This window comes from Physella acuta, unplaced genomic scaffold (assembly GCF_028476545.2).
Source record: "Physella acuta isolate Inbredline_101_S28 unplaced genomic scaffold, ASM2847654v3 ptg000169l, whole genome shotgun sequence".
Lineage (NCBI taxonomy): Eukaryota > Metazoa > Mollusca > Gastropoda > Physidae > Physella > Physella acuta.
The window spans coordinates 52,946-64,933 of record NW_026731688.1 but is presented as its reverse complement, the minus strand read 5'-3'; positions in this window follow the sequence as shown (position 1 = coordinate 64,933).

Here is an 11,988-nt window from a genome sequence, read left to right as displayed (position 1 = left end):
GAACTCTACCTTATTGTCCCATGTAACTTGGGCACGAACGGGAAAACACGATAATGATGAAAGATAAAACCAAATTTAAAAATAAACTTTGAAACTGGGTCATTTGTTAAGCTTTGTGAAAACAGAGAAGTTAAGTAAACATTACATCTATCCAATCTTACAACAAAGAATGTGTCTCTCAAGTGTGATGAAAATGGCGCTTTTGAACTCGAGAGATTTATTTTCTTTGAACCGTATTGAAAGGACAAATTAGCTTTGTTGCTAAATTGTTTATTTTAAATAAATTATTTGAACAAAGAGTTTTAAATAAATCACTGAATATGCCCACAAGTCTCATTGAATGAAAAGACTGGTAAACTCGTTTAAATAAAATTAGGGGCCATGTCAATGTAAATTTTTAAAATTGTAACTATTTCCGATTGAATATGAGTATTATTTAATTCACATTTAGAATTGTAAGCTATTCTAGGGAAGAGCACTCAACACAGTGGCGTAGGCAGGGGGGTGGGGTTAGGGGGGGTCATAACCCCCCCCCCCCCCATAGACCCCTCGGTATATATAAAAAGTATGAGGGGGGTGCAAATCGAAAGTTTGAGGGGGAGGGGGGTGCAAATCGAAAGTTTGTCCCCGGGTAAAAATTGGAACCCCCCCCCCCTTGAGACGATCCTGGCTACGCCACTGACTCAACAGGAACGTATTTAAATACGATTTTCAGTCATAAAAGACCTAGAATACTTGTTTCTAGCTCTGAAGATGTAGTGCATGTTCCTTCCCATCAATAAGATACTACTTCTTTCAGTGTTATACAGCTGTATAGATGAATAGTAGGCCTACTCGAGTCTATCTATGAATGACCTTTTTCTAGCCATACGATAATATACCAATTGTTTCCATGTATACAGTTATATTCGTACAAGATTCTACGTGTACACAAACTGTACCAGTTTTTATCTTTATACAGAACATTTTTCTACCCATATCTAGTACTTATTTCTACATAGATGTTCCTATAAATACTTATATAGTTCACTTAATTAATTGGAATGCAATTAAATACTTCATGTAAATTCCAAAAGTTAAATTAATCTGCACATCCGGAGTAAAATTCTTTGGTCCGATTCCCATTATACGTCAAATCTAGCCAGATTTTTCTGCAATTCATTTTAGGTGGGGAAATAAGGAGTGTCTTTTCTATAGACCCCATGACATGGATCAGAAGTTGACAATTAAGAGCGGGGAGATTTTTTAAGCCGATGTTTCCTACAAATATTGTGCGGAGGTACGAGAAGGTGTCAGGTGTAGTGATTCAAGGCTTGCGGGGAGCTATGACGCCATGAAGAAACGATTTGCGAAAGTTGCTACCACGTGTTCCTTAAGAAATAAAAATAAAGTATTAGTACCTACCCAATTTTCAATGTGTGTGTGAGTGTATGTATGTATATATATATATATATATATATATATATATATATATATATATATATATATATATATATATATATATATATATATATATATATATATATATATATATATATATATATATATATATATATATATATACATACATATCAAAACCGATCTGTGTTCTCAAATAATTGCCATTCTGTTGTGTGGCGGTGAAAGTAAGGGGCAAGGGTGGGGGTATAGGAGTGGTGTAGGCCTGAAGTTGGATGTGGGAAACTGGGTGTGATGTGTGAGTGGGGTATCGAATTGTGGTACACGGGTCGTGGTGTGTGTTATGGGGTAGTAGCTGGTGACGTCGTGGGATATGGGTTGAGGTGTGTGTGTGGGGAAGGGGGTGCACGGTGTTTTGCTTTCTGTTGTTCGGGGTGTAATGCGATGTGGGATGTAACTCGGTGAATGTTTGGAGTGGGGTGTAGTAATGGTGTGGAGTTTTATCTCCCCTTCATTCTGTTAAAGATTTCCTTTGTGACATTTAGATTTATTTCACAAGAATTTCAAAACTAGCTGTTATTTGTGTGCTGTTCACTCCTCCAAAAATTACTTTTGAAACATGTCTAAGGAGCGAGGCATGGGTTTCGTATCTACGTTATCGATAAAATTGAAATCAAAAGTTGAAATTTAGGCTAATATTCAATGCAACCAACGTAATAACCAATTGCTATCTGGTGTAGTACGTAGTAAATTTTGGTACTTTCGGTTCTTGAAAAATATGCTTTAAAATGCGTTAAGTGTTTTATTTTGGAATAACGGTAAAATAATAATTATTTTATCATTAATTTGAACTAATTTATACAATTGTATGGCGAATAATTATTTATTAAATTAAAATTATAAAATGAAGATTGCTTTGCTTATGTCTGTATTTAACTGTAATATTACTGTGTGTGTGGACCATATTTGTGAACAAATGTTTTAAGTTGTCTACCTTAAAAGAATTACATTTACAGTATTACTAGCGTTCCCGTCCCCGCGGTCACAGCAGAAAGTTCGAGGATAGCATGTGGCAAATCGCGCCGTAACTAATGGTGATGAAACTAGATACTTACAGTGGGGCTTTGTCCAGAGGCGTAGCGACCGGGGACAAACTTTCGATTTGCACCCCCCCCCCCTCAAGCTTTCAATTTATTTTTCCAACCCATTTTGGCGCCCCCTAAGGTCGGCGCCCGGGGACATATGTCCCCCCCCCCCTCGCTACGCTTCTGGCCTTGACATACGGATGCCGTCACATATGAGGGTTTTTTGTTTAGATACGACCCGTTGAGTGAGCAATATTTTGCTTTGAGCTACGAGTAAAAATTGAAAAACTAGGAAACTGCTTTTTCAACAGCCTGATGTTACTGTGGGGATTTCAGGAAAATGCGAAGAAGGCGTGGCGAAAGGGCGATATCCAATGAAAATAAAAGCAGTGACGAAAATTGAGGGAAAGTAACGAAAAAAAATGCACAGTAACTTTTAAGTTCGATTAAGTTCAGGTAAGTTTAGTTAACTGACATTAAGTAAAGAGTAGCATTAATCATGTCCAGAGTGACAGAAAGTGTTTCGATTAACAGAGTGAACGAAGTGAAGCTCTTCTGCCTTCAACAAAGACAGCGTCTTCCTAAGTTCTAATCGATTTGTTTTCAACTAAAGGAAATGTACTTTATAAAAAAATTCATAAAAAACGTTTTAATAACAAGCTTTTATGTAATAATGCACTAAAAAGTAGAAAATAAATTATAGACTACTATTTAAATAACTATAAAGAAAAGCGTGGGTCACTTTAGTATCTATTGGATACCTTTACTAATGTTAAGGAAGACACCCACGCTTTTCTTTATAGTTATTTAAATAGTAGTCTATAATTTATTTTCTACTTTTTAGTGCATCATTACATAAAAGCTTGTTATTAAAACGTTTTTTATGAATTTTTTTTTCAGTACTTTACATGTTTTATTTACAATAGAGTTACATGACTAAAAACCATTGCGCGCCTACTGAACATCACGTTCAGTAGGCGCGCAATGGTTTTTGAACGCAGCCATTACGTGATGGCGCAGCTATTGAAGGTGATGACGCGTGTGGTGTGGTTGGCTAGACATGCCTACTAATTCGGTCCAAATTTTTATTAATTCATAAAAAATTAATTAGGCATCCAATTAAGTCAAATTTAGTTTCAGATTGCATTGTCTTCATGTCTTGACCCACGTGCCAAGTGTGAATCGTATCGGTCAAGTAGAAGTTTCCGAATTTTCACTCCTGCGTTTCCATCTAGACAGACAGACTGTCGACAGAATGTCGACAGACTGTCGACAGAGGAAGTGAGTTAAATAAAAGCTTGTAAAAAAAATTCATAAAAAACGTTTTAATAACAAGCTTTTATGTAATGATGCACTAAAAAGTAGAAAATAAATTATAGACTACTATTTAAATAACTATAAAGAAAAGCGTGGGTCACTTTAGTATCTATTGGATACCTTTACTAATGTTAAGGAAGACACCCACGCTTTTCTTTATAGTTATTTAAATAGTAGTCTATAATTTATTTTCTACTTTTTAGTGCATCATTACATAAAAGCTTGTTATTAAAACGTTTTTTATGAATTTTTTTTCAGTACTTTACATGTTTTATTTACAATAGAGTTACATGACTAAAAACCATTGCGCGCCTACTGAACATCACGTTCAGTAGGCGCGCAATGGTTTTTGAACGCAGCCATTACGTGATGGCGCAGCTATTGAAGGTGATGACGCGTGTGGTGTGGTTGGCTAGACATGCCTACTAATTCGGTCCAAATTTTAATTAATTCATAAAAAATTAAGTAGGCATCCAATTAAGTCAAATTTAGTTTCAGATTGCATTGTCTTCATGTCTTGACCCACGTGCCAACTGTGAATCGTGTCGGTCAAGTAGAAGTTTCCGAATTTTCACTCCTGCGTTTCCGTCTAGACAGACTGACGAGGAAGTGAGTTAAATAAAAGCTTGTAAAAAATTCATAAAAAACGTTTTAATAACAAGCTTTTATGTACTTATGCACTAAAAAGTAGAAAATAAATTATACACTACTATTTAAATTACTATAAAGAAAAGCGTGGGTCACTTTAGTACTTTACTACCTATTGGATACCTTTACTAATATTTGAGAAGAGACCCACGCTTTTCTTTATAGTAATTTAAATAGTAGTGTATAATTTATTTTCTACTTTTTAGTGCATAAGTACATAAAAGCTTGTTATTAAAACGTTTTTTATGAATTTTTTTTCAGTACTTTACATGTTTTATTCACAATAGAGTTACATGACTAAAAACCATTGCGCCTATTGAACGTGATGGCGCGCCTACTGAACTTGATGGCACAGCTATGGAACGTGATGACGCGTGTGGTGCGGTCGGCATAGACATGCCTATTGATTCGGTCCAAATTTTAATTAATTAATAAAAAATTAATTAGGCATCCAATTAAGTCAAATTTAGTTTCAGATTGCATTGTCTTCATGTCTTGACCCACGTGCCAACTGTGAATCGTATCGGTCAAGTAGAACTGTCCGAATTTTCACTCCTGCGTTTCCGTCTAGACAGACAGACTGTCGAGGAAGTGAGTTAAATAAAAGCTTGTAATTAAAAAAAATTCATAAAAAACGTTTTAATAACAAGCTTTTATGTAACAATGCACTAAAAAGTAGAAAATAAATTATAGACTACTATTTAAATAACTATAAAGAAAAGCGTGGGTCACTTTAGTATCTATTGGATACCTTTACTAATGTTAAGGAAGACACCCACGCTTTTCTTTATAGTTATTTAAATAGTAGTCTATAATTTATTTTCTACTTTTTAGTGCATTGTTACATAAAAGCTTGTTATTAAAACGTTTTTTATGAATTTTTTTTCAGTACTTTACATGTTTTATTTACAATAGAGTTACATGACTAAAAACCATTGCGCGCCTACTGAACATCACGTTCAGTAGGCGCGCAATGGTTTTTGAACGCAGCCATTACGTGATGGCGCAGCTATTGAAGGTGATGACGCGTGTGGTGTGGTTGGCTAGACATGCCTACTAATTCGGCCCAAATTTTAATTAATTAATAAAAAATTAATCAGGCATCCAATAAAGTCAAATTTAGTTTCAGATTGCATTGTCTTCATGTCTTGACCCACGTGCCAACTGTGAATCGTGTCGGTCAAGTAGAACTGTCCGAATTTTCACTCCTGCGTTTCTATCTAGACAGACTGTCGACAGACTGTCGACAGAGGAAGTGAGTTAAATAAAAGCTTGTAAAAAAGAAGTTAATTTATTTGGGTTTTTTTTAAGATTTGGAGGGGGGGGGGCTGATTTGAAGGGGCGATTATTTATGAAGTAAACACTAAGAGGGAAGTGTCTGTGTGTTTCGAGGTGTTGGGGGTGGGGTGAATCCTCTTGGACGAAAGTGAACATCTAAATATTAAGCTACACAGTATACATCAATCACAACGTTTAAAGAATAGCTAAAGATAATTCCCTAAAAACTATAATTAACAGAATTAGAATTAAGAAATTAATTGCATAAACAAACGATGTGTCATTTATTTAATAGGGCAATGTAGATAAGCAAGTAATAATATTAAGCGCAAGGCGTCTTTGTCAGATTTTCAAGTGCAGTGATATCCTTTATGTATCGTTTATTGATTTTGGTCATTTTGTATCACATATGAAAATTAAAATTAAACAACTAAAGCAGGGGTCGGCAACCTGCGACTCGCGAGCCGCATGCGGCTCTTTTGATGTCGAGATGCGGCTCTTCAGCTCAATGCACAAATATTAATATTAATAATTATTTTATTTTATTTTTAAAACTAATAAAAATATTGTTCTGCAACAGTCGGTAATGAACAATATAATAATAAATATAAACGATAAACACTCGCTATTCTATTAGAATATTTAGTTTGGCCATATTTCAATGTATTTCCTTTTAACTCGTCTATCCCAATTTGAAACATTCAACTTCATGAAGGATATCACAAATAAAAATAAACGAGCTAATTGTAAAACTGCATGAAAAGGAAAACCCAGCCTATGTCTTGCTTGTAGAAGATAATTGTTTCGAAAACAAATTATTTCATTTTGTTGAAGACACGGAGAGCGGTAAATTACTTTATTTCGAAAAATCTGAAAAAAAATTATCATGATAAAACCAACGCTGCTGTTAACATGAATAACTTCAGCATTGCTATAAACAAAATGAAGGATGGGTTCACTGAGAGATTTGAGCAATTCAATGCAAGTACTCTGACGTTCACAGTAGATTCTATCAAGGCAAATACAAATGAAATTAACTTTGAGCTATTTGGAATTGATGCTGGTTCGCTTTAAATTAAATTGCTAGATTTTAAAACCAAACATTTGTGGAGCGGTTAGTTCACATATCTCAAGAGCAAGTTAGATGATTTGGAGGTCCAGTAAAATATGCATGTTTCACTGTACAACTGGACAACTCTAATAGAAATGTCGCGAGTTAAGGCCCTATTATGTGACGCTTGGAATAGTCTTCCAGGATGCCATAGTGAGGTGAAGAAGCTGGCATTTGGAGTGCTGACGATCTTCAAGTCAACATATTCATGCGAGCAAGCGTTTCCTTGCATAAATATAATACAAAGCATAAGAGCCAACTAACAAATAGAAATCTAGAGGCGTGCTTAAACTGAAAACAAGTTATGAGCCAGGTTTAAACAAACTTTCAAAAGGCATGCAAGGCGAAACTGTTGTAAAGTATTCAATAATTAAAGTTATATACTTTGATTACTGATTTATTATTCTAGCAGAGCTAGATAAAATACTTTAATACTTTTTCTGCAAAACATGTGTATGTTCTTATTTGAGTAAATATTATTTCATATATATATATATATATATATATATATATATATATATATATATATATATGTATATACATATATAATCCTAATCAATAAATATCATAATATTGAAATAAAAATGTTAGGGGCTCTTTGAACATTGGGTTATTTGGTTACTTGTAACTTTTGGCTCTTCCGTCCCAAAAGGATACCTACCCCCGAACGATTTTCAATTTTTTTTTTTTTTTTTTAAATAGGTTTTCAAGCTTCCTGAAAATTTTACTGATTATAGTCAAATTAATAACTACAATTAAAAGAACGTACATTTTATGATCAAACATGTTTTCAACTACGTTATGGTGTTCTTATTTAAAATACAGATTAGAAAGTAATTACAGCTAAAGTACTTAATTATTTACAATACATTTTATGTAGTAAAATTAATACATTTGTTAATTACAATTATAAATCATCATAAATTAGTTTTTTCTCGCTATTTCTGTATAAATATTTTGCTAACTACTTTTGGGAACTCAAGTTTCAGGTTGTCTACCTTGTTCCATTAAATTAATAAACAAAAGATAACAAACAGCATTTGTATTTTATGTCACACAAATGTTGTGTAACATTTTTTCCCCGTCAACATCTGTATTCAGCCTATGTCTACGTGGATGCAGTATCGTGCAGCTATTCTTTGAAAATTGTATTTATTTTCTATAATCCATATATATATATATATAATTCTCTTCTGCGAGACGTTAGAAAACAAGCTGCAAGCGCGCCTTGCAGTCCCCTCTCTTCCTCTATGTCGCAACCACCACCCCCTCTCACATGGTCTGGTGAGCTGTGGTTCACGCTAAATGTTTATAAACCGTAGAGACGGGTTTAGTGACGGCTATTAGGGGCAGATAATGTAGGTTGAAACGATTTTAAACTTAGGGGAGGTAACTAAGAGGAGGCTGCTTTCACGAGGGGGTGGGGCAGGGGTTGGGGGAAAGGAGGGTTTTAGTGTTTTAAAGCAAATATTTTCAGTGGCAGCATTGGTACTGTCGAATTCACAAATTATGAATTACTGAAAAGTTGAAAAAACAACTAAATAGCGGCGTATGATACGCCGCGGGTCGGCTCGTATATATATAATTATCTACGTCGCCCAACCAAGCAAGACACCACTACCACGACCACGCACGCACAACAAACCTCTAACTCTCATCCCGCCCCTCCCTGGCTCTCCAGACAAACGCAACAGACCATATCGCTACCACCTTCATACCCACCAGTCTGGTGAGCTGTGGTTCACGCCAAATGTTTACAATCGTAGAGCCGGGTCGAATTAGTGACGGCTATCACGTGGCAGATAATTTGGAAACTAATGGGAGGTAATAAGTTCTGCTTGATCTTAGGGCTGCTTTCACGCCGGGGGGGGGGGGATAATCGTCCTTCACGAGCTACTGATAGTGTTTTACAGCAAAATATTTTCAGTCGCAGCATTGGTAGTGTCAAATTCATAAATTATGAATTTCTCGTATTGAAATAATTTGACAACCTATATTTCGGTAAAAGGCCCTTTCCCCACACACACATCTTTTGCTCACTGTATCGACTGGTCTTCATTTAATGGTTTACATTTAATGGGTCTACGTTTTATGGTCTACATTCAATGGTCGACCTATTTTGAAAGAAAGTGGAAAAGAAAACCCAAAAAAAAAATATTAAACGATGGGACGACCAATACATTATTTGTAACCAGCATCAAGATGTTTTTAATCGAAGCAAGGCACACGGGCCAAAACTGTGGGACGGGATTGTGTAAACCAATAAAGATGTTGGTGATGCGCAGAACAATACATAAACAAATAAACTGTAAGGCCGACAGCGAAAAGGCCGAAAGACCATAATGCCGACAAACCATAAGGCCGACAAACATAAAAATACTAATATTGCAAACTATATGTTACTGCATAGCTTCTATCTAGACAACCATCAAAATAAGGCGTGAAAGAATGCGTAACTTTCAGGAGAAGAGGCGCTGCTAGTTCTTATACTTATAAGGTGAACCATCGGGTCCAAGCGACTGGAGGTTTACGGGAGTGTCTTAGACACAAAAGGATCACTACTGTCTTTTATATCTCATTGCAAGTCAACGAGGTGAGGCAACCATGAAAGAAGAACTCAAAAAAAGCCGCCGGGATCATCGCCCTTGTGCAACAAGGCGGAACGTCAAGAGACTATGCTAATTGCGATCCTTATAAGGTGAACAATGGGGTCCATGCGACTGGAGATGACGGGAGTGTACAAAAGGTAAACAGATGGGTGGCGTGACCACTATATTTTCGCAAAAAAATGGAAGAAAGAAACCGAATGAAGTAGACCGACCCCAAGGACCCAAAACACAGTTGAGGGGTGGCGCAGGAGGTGGCTGGTGATCGTCGGGAAATATTACCATGGAGTCAATTGTGTTTGCCCTAAATTCTAAAAATAAGAACAAGGAAGAGTAGAAGTTGAGATGGAGGCAATATTGCTTGCTGAGCTATGAATAAAATACTTTAAAAAAACTTTTAAAAAAAAACACGTTTTTCTTGTGGACTAAAAAGTAGAAAATAACTGTTTACATACATTTGATGACAAAAAACGTGGGTACGTTCACCATCAAATTTCCCGACCCATCTGCCCGACCCACGTTTTTTGTCATCAAATGTATGTAAACAGTTATTTTCTACTTTTTAGTCCACAAGAAAAACGTGGTTTTTTTTAAAAGTTTTTTTAAAGTATTTTATTTTCTCCTTTTTAGTCCGTTGCTACACATGAAAAACGTGGTTTTTAAAAAGTTTTTTATACAGTTTATTTTCTACTTTATCTAATCACTTGATTAAGTATGACTTGACTAAGTGTTTTTAAATACACGGACTAAAAAAATCTTGAGCGACCGATACGCTTTAAACAGAGAAAGGGTGTAATTTACGTTGCTGGCGTGGAGATCTACTCACGAATCACGTGATCAAATCTCCCATAAACAAACAAATAAACGCGAAGCTGAGTTAAGGAAAAACGTGTTTATGTGTATTTTAGCATACCCAGCGTACCAACCGTGTCACCGTTAACAATGTGTTACCGTGTCCGTTCTCCTTTTTAGTCCGTTGCTACACATGAAAAACGTGGTTTTTAAAAAAGTGTTTATAAATACACGGACTAAAAATCTTGAGCGACCAGGATTCGAACCTGGGTTGTCGCGGCCACAACGCGAAGTACTAACCACTATACGATCACGGCCAGCGCGCTCACATCGATTGGGGCCGAAGTAACTGTGTCAATAGGCCTCAAGTCTTGTCGGTATCTTTAGAAATCATGTCCTCAATTTTATGGTCCTTGGGGCGTAATTAAATTAAGCTAATTACGGTCACTAATTGCTAGTTTTTATGATTGCATCTGAAATTGTTAGGCGAAAGTAGCATGCATGCCAAATTTCAGGTCTCTAGAGCAATCAGAAGTGGGCTAATTTTCGATGTCAATTTTAACAACAAACATCCAAACAAACAAACGCGAAGCTGAGTTAAGAAAAACGTTTTAAAAAATAAAAAATAAAAAAACATTTACAGAAAGAGGACAGGATAGCAAATGCCATTGCAGAACGTAAAAAAAGAAATAGACTTGAATTTTTACGTAGCATAGCATACAATTTATCATACTAGGTCCTGTTTTTTTAAATATATTGTACTTTAAATTTATCATTTTGTAACTGGTTTTTAATCAAAGTTAAATATTTCTGTAATTGTAGTTTGTTTTATAAAACTTGTCGGCCTTTTGTCTTGTCGGTCTTCTGGATGTCGGCTGTTTAGCTGTCGGCCTTATTTCCTGTCGGCCTTTTTCCGAATTCTATTAGATAAGAGATGTCGTGGCCTAGCGGTTGAGAGCTAGACTGGAACACCCCTTAGTCCATCCAGCTCTCATGAGTACCTAACTTAAGTTAGGGAAAGTAAAGGTGGCTGTTCATAGTACTGACCACACTAAATGTGTCTTGGTCACGAATGGGAAATGATTATAGATTTCGGTTATGCAAAATAAAAATAAACTTAACCTATTAGACGAGAGCAGTAGCATAGAATCAAATAGTTTTTTTTCAAGCCAAATAGTTTATTTTAGGCAGGATAAAAAATTATGGAATCCGGTATTGTAGACAGTAGTTCCTAAGTTAAGATATTTTATGAAACCATTTTACCCATTTATAGTAATATGTTTATTTTTTTTTAGTCTCTGCTGTGTGAAACAGTTCAATGTAAGGGATTGATTTAAAATTAGATGAATATTGTTGTAGACGCCTTGTACGTATCTAGAGATTTACCACCAAAATGTGTAGCCATATTACAAACAATACAAATAAGTAAAGAACCTATTTAGACCTAGCTATCCGTTGTGCAGATGAAGTAGAGTTCAAATCTATCTTGACCTCGGCATATGAAGGGAAGTTGTGGTCAGCACTATACCCAGCCGCCTTTACTTTCCCTAACATGAGTACCCATCAGAGCTGGGTGGACTCGGACGCTCAAATGATTTGGATCCATATTCGAACCAAAGGCTTTCGGGTTAGCAGCACAGCGCTTTGCTGCTTAGGCCACGCCGTCCTGTTGTATTTAAATAACAAACTATTTTAGTTGTATGCAACATGCAACCATAACTTACAACAATCTATACAACGAGCCCTCCGATTA